Source organism: Gopherus flavomarginatus, chromosome 11, assembly GCF_025201925.1.
Source record: "Gopherus flavomarginatus isolate rGopFla2 chromosome 11, rGopFla2.mat.asm, whole genome shotgun sequence".
Classification (NCBI taxonomy): domain Eukaryota; kingdom Metazoa; phylum Chordata; order Testudines; family Testudinidae; genus Gopherus; species Gopherus flavomarginatus.
The window spans coordinates 26,686,562-26,701,793 of record NC_066627.1 but is presented as its reverse complement, the minus strand read 5'-3'; the positions used below and the strand labels follow the sequence as shown (position 1 = coordinate 26,701,793).

Below are 15,232 nucleotides of genomic sequence, written 5' to 3'. Positions count from 1 at the left end.
CCCCCATGTGTTGTTAGGATTCCTGGGGGCAGGGCTGATGAAAGGGGGAGTGTAGTACTGGTAACCGGAATAGGACTTTGCAGTGTGGCTGCTCACATCTAAGCTCAGTTAACCAGGTGCCAGCCATCAGGGTTACTTCTGCAGTGAAAACAGGCACACCATTAGCAGACTAGTTACTACTTTATGGGTGAGCCAGTTCCTTTCAAAACCAGCTCCATTTCCTGTTCCCTACCTCCCATCTATGAACCTCCACAATGAAGGGGGGGGGGAAGTAGTTAACAAAAGGCACTTACAGCAACAGGTTCCTCTTTATGTGAAGACCTCCTAAGTGGCCTGCCAATCTTACATAGTGTAATCCAGGGGATGTCCTACAAGATAATGCAGAATGACTTGGGGAGGGCTCAGTTGCCTAGGAATCAGGTTTGAAATGGCTACACACTCTGGAATCTCACGTTTTGAGCTTTCAGAGGCAGTTCAGGCCTACAGCCTTCCAAGGCGGAGAAACTGAATTCTATCTAGTTGATGATCTCTTAAGTGAAAGCTCAAACTGAGGTCCTTATCTCTCCTGCACAGAGAGAGAAGGGCCTGAAAGACCTTTCATAAGAGATAAGGTTGCCTGGGTGTCCTTGGCCAAAATGTTTTTTTTTCTACTCCTGTTGCAACATCAGGCATAGCTGATGCCAAGCTCGGTCATTCAAGGCTTACTGTAAAGAATGCACACGGGTCATGCTTGGTGAAGGACACTTCCAGACATGTTTGTGTCATGTGATTCTTGCACTTTTGCTGGTACTGCCCCCCCAGTGGTGCAAGTAGGGCGGTACGATTCGTTGTACCACTAAGCTATTTATAGCCGGTACAGTGTACCAGAAAGACACAGGAGAAGCAGAAAATGGGGCTGCCGGGTGGCCCCACGCCAGCAGCTCCTCTGGTGCGGCTGTACCGCCCCCAGCCCTTCTACGCAGCTGTGTGCCTGTGTCTCCTTCTGGGGTCTGTAGAGCGGCCCTGCTGGAGGACAGTGCTGGGGGGGCGCGTGAGGCTAGGGCGTGGTACAGCCACACTAGCAGAGCTGCCGGCATGGGGCCACCCACCAGTCCCACATTCTGCTCCTTTCACCCCTTCAGTTCCCAGGAGAGCCCCCACAGTTCAGGGCAATCCTGGGAACCGCAGCGGCAAAAGGAGCAGAACCCCACGCTGGCAGCTCCTCTGGCGCAGCTGTACCGCTCCTACCCTCATTCTCTTCTCTCTCCTCCCTGCCTCCCCCCCCCCCCCACAACACTGTCCTCTGGCGGGGCTGCTGCACGGACCCCGGACAGGACCCAGGAGGTGCAGCTGCATGGAAGGGCTTGGGGCAATACAGCCATGGCAGAGAAGATGCTGGCATGGGGCTCGGTTGCCAGTGTGGCTGAAAAAAGTATTCTCTGTTGTCAGAAGGAGCTCCTTTGAAGCTCTTCTGCTGGCAATTCCCAAAGCAGGTGTGTCTCTGTGAGCCAGTTATTGTTCCCGAGAGCAAGCCCTCCTCTTCTCGTAGCAGCCCACACAGCAGCTGTGCCATGTCCACCCACTGGGAGGGGGAGAGCACGAGGCCCTGGGGTGGGATCATATGGGGCGGTTACGTCCGCTCTTCCCCATGCTGGTGCAGCGTACCAGTAAGAATTGAATTCTACTTACACGACTGCAGCCCACTGACTGCTGCCCTTCATCCTAGAAGCAGCTGCATTTCAGAGCTGGGGGAGAGTCCTGTATGGATAGCTTGTGAAATGCAGTTTGGGCTGAAAACAGCTATTTCTGCATCTGTAATAGAGAGAGAGCTCTCTACAAGGGCTGGCATGACCTTTGATCTTAACATAGGCCGTGATCCCACTCTCACTAAAATCAATGGCAAGACTCCAAGGGAGACAGGATCGGGCTGTTTCCCCATACCCTACAATCATTGGCTCTTGTCCAACATGATTAGCATGTTGTGGCATAAACCACCCAGCCATTCACAGAAAACATTCCCTTCCTAGGGGATCAACTCAACATTTGCCAAGGCTTGTGGGCAGCTAGCAGCTGTCTTCATGGCTAGAGAGTAACCCACCAATTGCCCCCTCACATCTGCAGTGCCTCCAGCAAAGAAGCAGACACACTGCTTCTCTGTCTCCTAGAAATCTTCCGCCAATCCATTGTTTGCAATGGTACAGCCACTGGTTGCAGCAGCATGCAGGGAAGTAAAAAGGCTTGTGCTAAAGTACTTGGAGAATTGCTTTGTCTGTCAATCATTTATCTGGATTTTAAAAAAGCTTGGCCCCACTTACAGAAAAAAGCTAGGGCCCCTGGTTTAAAAACAATGTAGAGAGGAGTGAGGGGCCCTTACTGCTCTCCATAATGAGATCTAAGCCTTGGACTGCCTGGGTTTTTAACCCAGTTGTGGAGACACTCCTGGGTCTTGTCTACACTAAGTTGCATCTAAGACACTCCCTGGAGTCAGTTCTTGTAATGTAGATGCTCTTAGATGCTTTGTCCACGCCAGTGTTCAGAGTAATGACAGTCTCTTGTCTCCAGGTAGATAGGCAGGAATCATTGCACCCACCGGTGAAATGCAGCCAATTCTGGGGTACAACATGGTTTAACAGCATTTGGCAACTGCAAAACCTACATCCATCAAACTGAAATTATAGGTGGGGGTGTGGAATCTTCTCTAAAAGGGGACACAATGGCATTGCATGGGAGATGCAGTCATATCACTGAGGCCAGCATACGGAGGAGAATGGGCGCATGAACTACAACTTCCATGAGGCACTATGATGGCAATTCCTAAATGGACCGTTCCAATTTTTGACTTTTGATTGGAAAAAAAAAAATCAAACTTTCCACAGGGAAAGACTCCTCCCCACTCTTCCCCCGCCCCACCCATTCTTTCCAACCAGTTCTAGTGTTTAGCACAGTGTAAAAGACAGTGATAAATTCCCCACAAACTCCTCCCTCTGAACAGAACCCCACATCTGCTTTGTGGAGCACTTTATAGGGCACCCAGGGAAAATGCCTCAAGAAAACTGTACAGGTTTGCAGACTTCTGTATGCTTGGGACAGCATCCCATCACTTGGCTAGGTGAGCACGGTCTGGCCTTGGTCCTGCCTGTGCATCACTTCCTCGAGTCTAGGAGCAAAGTGTCCTGGATGACCAGACAGCAAATGTGAAAAATCGGGGCAGGGGTTGGGGGGTAATAAGAACCTATATAAGAAAAAGTCCCAAAAATTGGGGCTGTCCCTATAAAATCGGAACATCTCGTCACCCTAGTCCTGGTGTGACATAGGGTCTAGGGACTGTACACAAATCTACTCCCGCTTCCGAGCTGCAAAGGAAGCTAGCCATGGAGTGACAGTTCAGACTATCTGTGGATGACCCTGGGTAGGGGACATCCGCTCACAGTCTGACAGCTAGGGGACTACATGCTGCATGAATGGACAAAAGCTTTGTTTTGTTTAGGCTGGAGAGACAGGGGAAAAAAATCAAACATAGATGTGGCTGGTGCCACCAAGTTCTGTGTGATACAAGTTGCCATCTGTGAGACATCAGCCTCAAGCCCCAGCGCAGCAACTCGCTGTATGCGGAAGAAACACCCAGTTCTGCATACGAGCAAGCAAGTAGTCACTGTGGTACAACATTCTGGCTGAGACTTGGATTATAAATTCCTCTGGGTTTTTCTCCTCTCCACCTCCCACTCCCCATATCCCATGCAGAATTTTCCAAGGTTTTGTATAGGTTGTTCTCCAGTCAGTACTGCCTTTTCCCCAGGTTGACCCTTACCCTTAAGGCTGATTCTGGAACTGGCAGCAGAGGAAGGTGGGTCAACTACAGTAGCCCCAACAGAAGGAAGAGGACCATTCTCAGTTTCCAGTACCAAGAGGCTACCTCTTTCCTGCTACAGCAATCCCCAGTGGCCAGACACACCACAGAAAGTAGGCAGTCTTTAAATGACACCTCCTTAAGAATAAACTTGCCTCTTAAGGGTTAAGTTTGTCATCACTCTTCTGAAAAGCCCAACCATTCCATATTTTTAAGCACTTAAATAGATTCAAATAAGAGTTTGTTTAAAGGCTTTAACTATTTTTCCATAATCTTCATACACAATTAGCTTTGTTTTGTGAATCACTGTCTCTGCAAATAGCTCTAGAAGCTAAGAAAAGGAGAAAGGAATAGCAACAAAGACCTCTGATTCATAGGAGCTTCTGAAGCTAGGAGTAGGAGTCTGTTTCTTTGTAGCTAACAGGGGCAGCAGATCTAGAATTGCAGGCTGTAATACTACTCAGAAAATGGCACCGTGATCCCAGAAACTTTCCATAAATACTACACAGCAGGACAGGGACTGACGACAAACATTACATTCTTCCTAGGCAGAGCTAAGAATACTCCGTTCAGTCGTCACTATCCTGCATTGGAAGCACAAATCAAGTGATGCTCTTGGGAAATGCTATTTTCAGCTAGTTCTACAAAAAAGACACACAAATAATTCCTTCCTTTGGTGTTTATAATCATCCTATTCTTGGAGATAAAAATGCTGTGCAATGAAAGAAATGTCAAATCCCAAGATGTTAACTAGACCAGGATTATTAAGCAGTTAGTTTTTGGAACTATATTAACCTCATAGCTCTTAAAATACAGATGTGCTCTTGATGTGCTAGCATCCCCCATACGTTAGGTCAGCAGCAGCACTTGAGCACGGGACCTTTGACACCACAGCACACACCTCTAAACACTATTAGCTAAGGAAAAACTCCATTACATGGCAACAGTAGTAAGGCTGTTATCCCAATAGCCACTGGAGGGGATGCAATACACGTTTTAAGTTTATTGCTCTAGCAAAAAATATAGGGTGAGGAGCTGTATGCAGCCTTCCAACATTGTGGTCACCCAGACAGTCATGAGTTTTTTTTGGATGGATGAGTGACATATCAATATCTTCATTAGCTTCAATCTTCACAGCAAAGGGTGGGGGAGGAGACCTTGTTCCTGGGCTTGTTAAGTCTTCAGAGCAGCTTTGCAAGGCTGGGTTAGTGCATTTAATCCATTTTTTTATATCTATATCTATATAGATATAAATCTCCGCAGATCAACCCCAGTGTCGATATGTGGCTGCCAACTAACAGTGAACTAAATCCATTAATGCATTTCCAAAGGGAACTTTGTCCACGTTAATTGATGCTCAGAGTTAGCCAATTGCAGGATTAGGACCTATGTAGAGCCATCGACTCCAGTGGCATGTCACTTGGGCTCAAGAGGTGGCCTGTGAAGATTGAATTCAGGCTCAGGGCCTTATCGGTTATTAAATGCTGAAGAGGTGCTCTGTAGTTGGGAAATCTAATATGAAGAAAAATGGTTTGTATCAGTAAGTTTTACATTCAGTGGGAAAGACTCCTTTTGCTTTGATCGCTCACATACTGTGGACCAAGGCACTCTAGCATTGTGCAGGAGAACCAGAAAGATGAAACTATCTAGTTTCATTCTCCAAGCTGAGTGAAATGCAGAAAGCAAACATACATCATATATGGGTTTTATAGCTATTTCAGGTGACAAAATAACCACTCTAAATAACTTGTGGTGGAAAGGAGGAAAGGTGTGGGGGGGGGTTTTCCACCCTCCCAAAAAATGCAGCATCCCTTTAAGAATCCTGTCCCAACACCTCACTGAAGTTGATAGGTTTTGTTCTGTCACTGAAGTGGGCACAAGGGTGTTCTCACTCTCATGGGTGAGAAGTTGAGAGAAGTACAAACCCCAGACATACAAATACACTGCAACTCTCAGAGTGAAAACAGCTTTGCTGAGAGCAACGCCCAAAGGGTCAAATTTGTCCCTGATTGGAATCAGTGGCACTTCACTGAGGATAAATTAAATACATTATAGGCTGCATGTGGAGAAAAGTCAACAGCAGACTTCAAGGCATTACCCAGAAGTCTGGGCTTTGTTTCAACAGGCTGGGATATACAAAAGCACCATGGTTTAGCATGTGGATTTTTGGAAGCCATCTTGGTCTCCTTTTGATGCAGATATGTAACAATATTAATACGAGTACCTGTATATATGTTTATCAGGGGATGAACAGGCCAACTACATAAAAATTAGCAAAACCATAAGACTGAATGCTAATCTGGAACATTTTACTTTCAAGATACAAAGGCATCAACCATACAATGAGCACCATGGGGTTGGAGCCCTGAATCTGCACAGTGCTCAGTTCGGGCTCTGCGGGTGCATGGTTGATCTGCCTGGGCTGAGCTTATTGTAGGATCAGGGCCAAAGAAATAATTTATTAGAACTCAGAGGTCTTTACTCTTGGCTGCAAGCATTAGATGTTAGTGCAAAATTATTCCTCAAAGAAAAACTGTGGGCATATCATACGTTCATTCAGATATTCAGAGATTTTGATGTAAACCATGGAATGTTTACTGTGACAATTGGGTATTTTTTTAAGCAGGTCTTTCTGCTGCTATTGGGAAGACTGGGGAAAAAACTTATTGAAGGGCAAAGTTGTTTTTTTTTTTTTTTTTTAAATACATCTGATGAGACTAAATGTGGCAGAATTATAAACTAGATTACTGGAGCACCGAGGCGCCCTAGTCATGAACCAGGTCCTCATTGTGTAAGGTGCTGTACAAACAGAACAAAAAGACAGTCCCTGCCCCAAAGAGTTTACAATCTAAATATCATCCAACAGATGGAGACCAGCTGATGGGGGAACACAAGAAAACACTGAGCCAATATTTGTCAGTTTGATAGGCTGTGGTCCCAGTACACCAGTGGCCTAACCACTGGTTGTGGGTATTGTAGAAAAGGAGAGCTTTTTAAGGAAGGGAAGGAATAGGGTGAAACTCACCCCTGGCCCTGGGCAGAACACAAAGCCCCACACAAGTTTTAATCATGGCTTCTGATACACAGCATGCCCTTGCCTACGCTTGCAGAAAACCAAGGTCAATACCTGTTCAGCTGCACCCATTATTGACATGCATGGTCAGCGGTGGGTATTTCTTGTAGCAGGGACAGTGCTTTAATCTCCCTAGGCTTCAATAGCATCTAGGCCTTGGTTTGGGCTCTGAGTGAGGGGTGTATCTTCCCCCTTAGATTCTGTCTACCCTGGGGAAATTTACAAAATGATTCCCCCCACTCCTGATCCCAGGGCTTCCACTAGTTCTAGCACTGGTGAACTGAAGCTAGACTCTCCCTCCCCATTGCTAAGAACCCACAACTAGAGCCAGATTTTCAGAAGCTCAGCATCTCACAGCTTCCATTGCTCTGGCCAGTTAATGTAGGTGACTTAAAGGACGCTGCTGACTGCTCAGCCCTTATGAAAATCCGGCCCCTAGAGTAGACAATGATCTAATGACTTCTGACATTTCTAACCACCTGAAAAGCAAGTGGTAAGAACAGGTCCAGCAGCCAGAATTTGCCTGCAGTAGGGCCAATGTGCGTCTAACACAAGTTCAGCTGAATAGTGAGATTTGTTGCTGTTCTTGTAAACTTCCATAGTGCAGAGAGGGTTGTAGCAAACAATTCACCATGCCAGTGCCGGTATTTGCATCTGTCAATCTGCTAAGGCTTAACATGAAGAACACCAGGGCCTTCAGCAGAGCATTTAAGCCTATGCCTAAATCCCACTGAAGTTAATGGGACTTCATGCATGCACTTAAGTGCTTTGCTGAATTGGGGTCTAAAAATCTAACTAGTCAAAACTTCAGTAATAAGATGTACAGGATTTAACTTAAATAAATCTGTAACTAGCATTTCATGATGGCAGCTTTTCCAGCCCAAATAACTTATAATAAAGATATTACACCAGTTTGACAGTTGTATGATCTAAAAAAGTTTTTGAGTTTGACTTACTCAAGCAGCTGCAAATAATGCTTTTAAAGTATTTTCTCTCCCCTCCCTCATTAGTGATATGGCTGCTCCATAAATATAGCTAAAATAACTTTCCTATTTATTTTTTCTAGTTAATGGAGCAATCTAGGATCTGCATTACTGATTAGATATTAAAAGATATTTAATGTGGAACATTTTTATCCTGCCCTAGTATCTCATTTCACTCAAGTACTATGGCATAGTTGAACGTTTTGTCATCTTAATGGTATGAAAAAAATAAATTAGGCTTGCTAATCTGCCTGTGCCAATACTAAATTATATATAGCTATTAACATCGCTCAGCGAAGCAACCTCCAAATTCTGGCTAGCAGTGCAGCTACCACTATGGATAACTTCCTAAATTAAAGGTGAGCATTAATATTTCCTCCCCTGGCTCAGCCTTATTCAGTTGAGCAGCCTGACCTTGCCTTGCTCGGTAAGGCAAAGATAAAAATATTCCCGCCTGTCTTTTGCCTACAAAGCTGTCAGAGGAATGTGCTGCAGACCAGCACTGAGCACATTACCTCCCTCAGCACAGGTCAAAAGAGGACAACTTCAGTGTGTGTTGTGGAGGAGGGCTGGCCTGGCTGACGTTTCAATGTCATATGCAAATCACATCACGTCATCACAGGCATCCAATCCCAGGGAGCCAATGGGAATAGAGATCCGCCTTTAATCTTAATCCGTTGGTGGAGAAACAAACAACTAGGGACAAGGGGGTATTGACTACAGCGGTACAACCGGCCAGCAGTTGTTTTTTTTCTGCACACGCAGAGGGGGGGAATCCCCCCCTTCCAGGAGCCGGGGCTTTGTTCCTATTTATGCTCTCGAGGAGGAGGAGAGCCAGGAGCCACCCTCGTGGGCACCACTGTCCGTTTCCAAAGAAGGGTAGATGGTGTAGGACAAACACCCAGCCCCGGGGCTGGACAGGCTCTGTCCTTCCCTTCCCTAGGCCGGCTTAAAAGCCAGAGCGGATCCGGTGCAATTCACGCTCTCTTGTTCGTGCAAGCCAGAAGTGCTAAACCTGCAGTGAAGGAGTTTGGGTGGGGGCAGGGAGGAAATGGGAAATCGATCAGGAAACAAACCAGGCACCAACTTCGCCTTGCCCGTTCCCTGTAAACGCCTGCTGGAGAGAAGTGTATTAGCCGAACAGACAGGCCCGATTTGGATCGTCTCAGCATAAGCCCCTGTCTCTGCCTCAGAGAAACAGGTTGAGCCAAAGCAGTAGCCGCAGCACATCACCCCTCTGATCTGCCGTTAATTATGCTGTACACTTTCCACTCGCCTGCTATGAGCTAGACGGGCTCTCTGCTCACATCCCCGTATCTGCGTGTGCAGCACTAATTTATACCCCTCTGCTTGTGGCAGAAGGGAGTCGAGACAAATGGCTCCTCTTGCATAGGAGCTGGAAAGAGGAATACACCAGCCGGAGCCCGGGTCCCGGTGCATTATTTTTGGCGACCTCGTATGTCTTTTGTTTAGTACCAAATCCAAGCAAAATCACCATTTTAGGTAGCTAGGAGGGTTGGGGTTTAGCTGGGGCCATTTGCTCTCACAAACCTGCCTCGACGTTATGTCCCCCCTCCCTCTCATTATTGGCAAGCCAAGGAGAGAGAGGGAGAGAGACAGACTCTTGTGTGGTTGAAGTAAGTAGGAGCCTCTCTTCAGATCCCAAATTATCCTGTTTTTTTCACCCTGGTCACTACAGGCCAGGGCTGCTGTATAAAAACAACAAAAGACCAATCTCTCTTCATAGCTAATAGTCTCCCCAACAAGGCAATGAGCTCTGTTCTCCCTTCCACCCAACAGCCATATCAAATCATAATGCACACAACATACTAAAACACAAAGGGATGTTCCTGCCTGCACACAGCCAGCTAAATAGAGAGGGACCTTAAATCACACCCCAAGGAGAAAATAGATGGCTCTTAAATCTTAATACGCCCTCACACCGAGATTTTAACACACACCCAACCCATTCAATGCAGAGAGAGATCTTAAAAACGTAAACAACATACTCAATATATATAAAAAAATACTGCCCGCAGTACAAAGAGATAGCTCTCAAGTTTGAATTTAGCCAGCCACATTTCAGAACAGAGGATGGCACTTACCTTGCCTTTAATGTCAGCAATTATTTTGTAAACAACACCGCAAGAAACCCACAAGATTTTTTTAAATATCGTAAAGCACCAGCTTTAGGCAGTCTGTGAGGTAGTTTTAATTAAAATCAACAACAATATTATAAATGGAAATTAAAAAAAAAGATGCAGGAGGTGGTGGTGGTGTGTCTGTTCTTCTCAGAAGATATGCACCATTGCAAGCTGTAGGCGGCTGCTGTTGGGGCCGGACCCTCCCTCCACTGGCTTCAGGGTGAGTATTATTATTTTCTGTTATTGCTGCTGATCTCAGACCAGATCAGAAATTAGAACGTCCAAACAGCTGATTATGACATCACAAAGGGGCCCGCCCGCAGAGGGCGTATCCCGACGGACAAGCAGCCAATGGGAGGCAGAGCTGGGTTGAGGCGGAGCTTCAAGGATGCACCTCTCCGAAGGGATGAGGGCGGAGCTGGAGTTGCTCCACGTGAGAGCCGGGAGCCGTGTGGAGTTCGGGGTGCGGCTGTGGGGGGCTTCCGATTGCTGGCGACAGCGTGGCAATAGGCAGGGTCCGGACTGGGGGTGCGGAACTGAGCATGCGCCTCCTCCCCACTCTGTCTCGAGGGAGAGCAGCATCAGCAACATCCCCCACCCCAAATGCCAGGTCTTCAGTGGGCTTTCCAGGAATCTGCCCCTTCGCCCCCTTGTAGGCAGGATAGAGGGCAGCCCAGCCACCGCCTTCTGTCCATCCCACCCACACTGGAGTCCCTCCTTCTTTGTCTGACCTGGGGCACGGTGCGTGGCCTCTGCTCTGTGCCTCTGCTGTCCCATTTCAGCCCAGTAGCCAAATGCAGGGTTTGGGCAGTACCTTGTTGTAGTGCCCATATAGAGTGTGTGTGTGTTGTTGTGGATGCTGAATTTAGAAGCAACTGCCTCCTGCCGTCTTGTGACTGTTGAGCAGTTTGAAATATGAGCACTTATCCCCCCTCCCCCCAGTCCCAAGCTAGGTGACAGTGAAACCACTTTTATTGAATTTCAGTTGCTTTTTCATGGAAACTTTGCACTAGTGTTTTGTTATGGAGCATAATTAGGTAGGGAGGTGCATATGTCTGTATTAGTGCCTGTTATAGCCATATGCCTTGCTGCTAATACACCTTCCCTCCCTCCACAACTGAGACACAAGATATATTTGTCTAGTACTCTCAAAACATGCTTACTTAACAAATTCTTACATATTCATTCATGCAAATTAATTTGGAAATGTTGGACAACTATAGATTTCAACTGATTATAAACCAAACCCATGGTCAGCTGTTTTCTTCATTCCCTTTTGTTTTTGTTTTGCATTATGCTTTTCGTTAATTTCCATGCTAGCTATCACTACCTATAGGGATAGCTGGCCTACAGGGTTCTGTGACTCAATACCAAGGCTTCTGGAGACACTGGCAGTAACAAAAAAGCATGCATAGGTAGAGCCAACAAAGGTATTTGACACTAACCTTATATATTAAAGAATGTTAGGCCTATAAGCAAGTTCATGACAGATTGATGTCAAGAATATTTCATCACCATGAGTTGGCTCCTGTACCAACGTCAGTGTGCAGTGACTCTGGTGACATGAGGACTGTCAAGGCTAAGTGTAACCTAAAGAAGCAGTCGCAGACAGAGGTGTCAACTAGACATACACCTCTACCCTGCTATAACGCAGTCATGGGGAGCCAAAAATCCCTGCCACGTTATAGCTGAAACTCCATTATCTCGGGGTTGGGGCTGCAGGGCTCCGGTGGTGATTTAAAGAGCTCCAGGCTCCGGTCGCTGCGGGGAGCTTGGGTCCTTTAAATTGCCGGTGAGCCCCGTTGCTGCAACCCTGGGGTAGCAGTGGCAGGGCTCCAGCAGGATTTAAAGGGCCTTGGGCTCCCCGCAGCAGCTGGAGCCCTGGACCCTTTAAAGCACTGCCAGAGCCCCACTGCTACCTCACTATACGCAAACCCATGTTATATCGGGTTGCATTATAGCAGGGTAGAGGTATACTTCAGAAGAAGTCACTCTTATAGTCTTTGTCAGTTCTGCAGTTCTTTGGGTAGTACACTGGCCAGCAAATTGTTTCAAGGACTTTGTGACCAATTTCAGAGTTGACACTGTACACGAGTTAGTAGATGTTGCATATCTTGTCTTTGACAGGTACAAACACTTCAGCACAAAGGGTGTCACAAAATCTAGCAGAGCAACAGAAGCAAGCAGAGTGAATGAGTTGAGTGCAAAATACGCAGTTCCCTCCACAGAAAGTTGTCTTGACAGTTACTGAAAATAAGAAACTGTTGATTGACACATTGGTACAGAACTTGTTCAAGACAAGAAGTTGCAGCAATGACACACTAAACCACAAGCTAGTCATCACCGGCAGAGACAACACCCCAGCTGAAATAAACCGGGGAGATGTGTTGATCAACAGAGAAGATATGGCCATCTTGCATGAGGAAGCTGACAACATCCTTGTACAACAAATGGTAGGAATGTTGGTATTATCAGATGACACGGACCTATATCTTACTCTTGCATCATTACCTTGAACTGGGTCTAACGTCTTCATTGATGATAGGACCCCTAGTCCAAGAGCGAGCAGCAATAGACATCCCATGCTGCTGCAGAGCAACACCAGAATGCTGTACCAGGACTGCACACTCCAGCTATGATACAGTAGTTACCAGCCTGTGTTCGCCTCAGCAAAGGCACTGTGTTGCAGATTGAGTGAACTGGATACTCCCTCTCTCTGCTGACATCAGTGCAGCAGTGCCTGACGCCATTGAACAGGCAACTGAATTCGTGCATGCATGCTACAGACAGTTAAATTGTACCACCATGTCAGAAGCAAGGCAGAAATCACGGGTAGCAAAATTCAGCAAGCCTACCTTGTCAACACCAGAGCTTAACTCCTTACCACCAACTGAAGCATTTCTAGAAAATGAGCACATCTTCAGGCCTGTGTGTGGAAAAGTGCTTTGGATCCAGATGTACCACCACCTGACCCATTGCAGTGCGGATGGGTACGCAGTGTCTCTTTCCAAAAACTGTACCAGACAATGTCCCGCTTGTTCCTCCAGATATTTTGAAATGAAGCAATTGGTCTTTTGTGAGTGATGCACCTTTTAGATGTGGATCTATGTGTGTCAAACTGCCGTGTATCATATGCTGGACATGGGAGAGAGGCATGGTATGATGCAATGAGCTGACAAAATCAGCTTTAGCATTGGCAGATGAAAATGGTGGTGACAAGTACTCACCTATATTATTTATATCAGGACACTCAACTGTAGTTTGCACGAGAGAGAACACTAGTAATCATTTACTGCATTTTGGAATCATTCTGTTTGGTTACAATTCATTGTTGTTGTGGTTGAATATATACATTTTTCGTTTGAATATGTTTCACCTTAAAAAGGGTAGTCAGTGTATCAAATGAAAATTGAGACCTGTGCTGTACTCCCAGCCTCCCTTGTTTTACATCCCTGTTATTCAAATATGTATTGCTATTGATACTGAACATGTTAAATACCCACATTTCATGTATTGGAAATCTTCTGCCTGATTTTTGTATGCCCAAATCATGCAAAATCTTACTCATTATGAGGGGTGGCGTGGGAAGGGTTCAATATATCAAAATGCTCAAGAGTGATAGTGTCATCAGGTGGACTCTTAAAAGTATGGCTTTGAGATACAGAAACCACACCAAAGACTCCCCACCCTTATGTGGACCTCAAAGCAAGGTTGCCCAGAGTGGCTGCTGGGCCATCTGTAAAGTGGGTATTAGGATACTTGCTGTGATTCTAAATTCACTAGTGTTTGTGAAGTGCTTTGCCGTTGTGCCAGGGGAGGTGCTTTAGGTAGGGTCTTTTCCTCCCTCCTGTGTTTGTACAGCATCCAGGGTCCTGGTCCATGACTGGGGCTCCTACATGCTTAGCTGATGATCAAATATTATGATTTAAGGGAGTCAAATGAGAGGGTCTATGATCCACAGCCAGATTTCTTCTTGTCTCTTAGCAGCAAGACTGGAGAGGCAGACAACTCACTGTCTCACCCCACTATGCACTGTCCATTAGTGGGACTGGAGGAAAGTATGTGAGCTTTTGGAAGCCTAGAATAGTCTCCTTGCTTGGAAGCTGTGGAAATCCTAAGGCAAACCATAGTAGACAGGGAGCAGGCAGCCTAAATCTATCAATAAACTTGATCACTTGTGCTCTAATCAGCCACTGTTTAACACAAGAGTAGGGGGAAGAGAAGCAAGTGGTGGGGGTGAGTGGGGAAAGGAGACCACATGGGTTGGGAAATGATGGGAGAGACGAGAGAGAAACTGCTGAGGAGTTAAATCCTGTCCTGCTGGCCCCCGCTCTGTGTCCAGGACAGGTAGGGAATGAAGCTCTCAGAGGAAACCAGCTGGGCATTCGGGGAGGGTGGGAATCATAAGGGGGACTTAGGTGCCATAATGCCTAAGCCCTGCCCTTAAAGAGGTTTAGGCACCTAACTCCCTTTGGTCTGGGCCTTAGATGCCAGACAGACAGGGTAAAGGGAGGCAGCTATCTCTAGCGTGCACTGAGCTGGAGTAAGGATGACTCTATAGCCCTGGGGTTAGGGCTCTCATCTTGCACGTGTGAGACCCAGCACTTTCCTTGCTCCAATGAATATTTAGTTATTTATACATTGTGGAACAGCTTCAACAGAGCACTATACCTCAGAATCCCCCATAGCCCTGCAGTCACAGAGATAGCAGACACACATTCAAATCCCTTATCCACCTCAGGCGGAACAGGGATTTGAACTTGGGTTTCCCATGTCCTATATGAGTGCTCAAACTGCTGGGCTAAAGGTTATTAGGGATGTGCTTCTTCCTCCTCCATGGATGTCTCTGGTGTGGGTTTAGTTGTGCTCAGTGTGTGCCTGCTGGATCAGGCCCTGAGCTCAAGACAAGCAGGGAAACACCCGGTTTGTGAATCCCTCCGGGGCTTAACCGTGAGTTAGGTGCCGAGCTGCTGTGCGGTCAGGACTTAAGAGGTTGTGCATGTGACCAGCTGCCAAATTTAGTAGCCTTGAGGACTTCATCAATGGAAACGTAGGTGCCGGCAGCGTTCCGCAGCATCTGAGCAAGGGTATTATGAACACCACTGGTGCCTAGATGTTGGACTTTGGGGTCTAAGTCTCCCCTGTGAATCTCGCCTGAAGTGCCCAGAGGGATAATGGGAGTCCCAGCTTGCATGGCCAGAAGCCA

The 15,232-nt window shown here is 46.7% G+C and overlaps 1 protein-coding gene across 2 annotated transcripts in view; it reads right to left on the bottom strand.

Moving 5' to 3' along the window:
* TP53INP2 (tumor protein p53 inducible nuclear protein 2) overlaps nt 1-10,313 on the bottom strand; it is a 46,826-nt gene extending 36,513 nt beyond the window's left edge. For both annotated transcript variants that reach the window (XM_050917476.1, XM_050917477.1), the window contains exon 1: nt 9,988-10,313. The gene's annotated coding sequence lies outside the window, so the exon portion shown is untranslated. The remainder of the gene's footprint in view (nt 1-9,987) is intronic.
* Nucleotides 10,314-15,232: the final 4,919 nt, after the last annotated feature.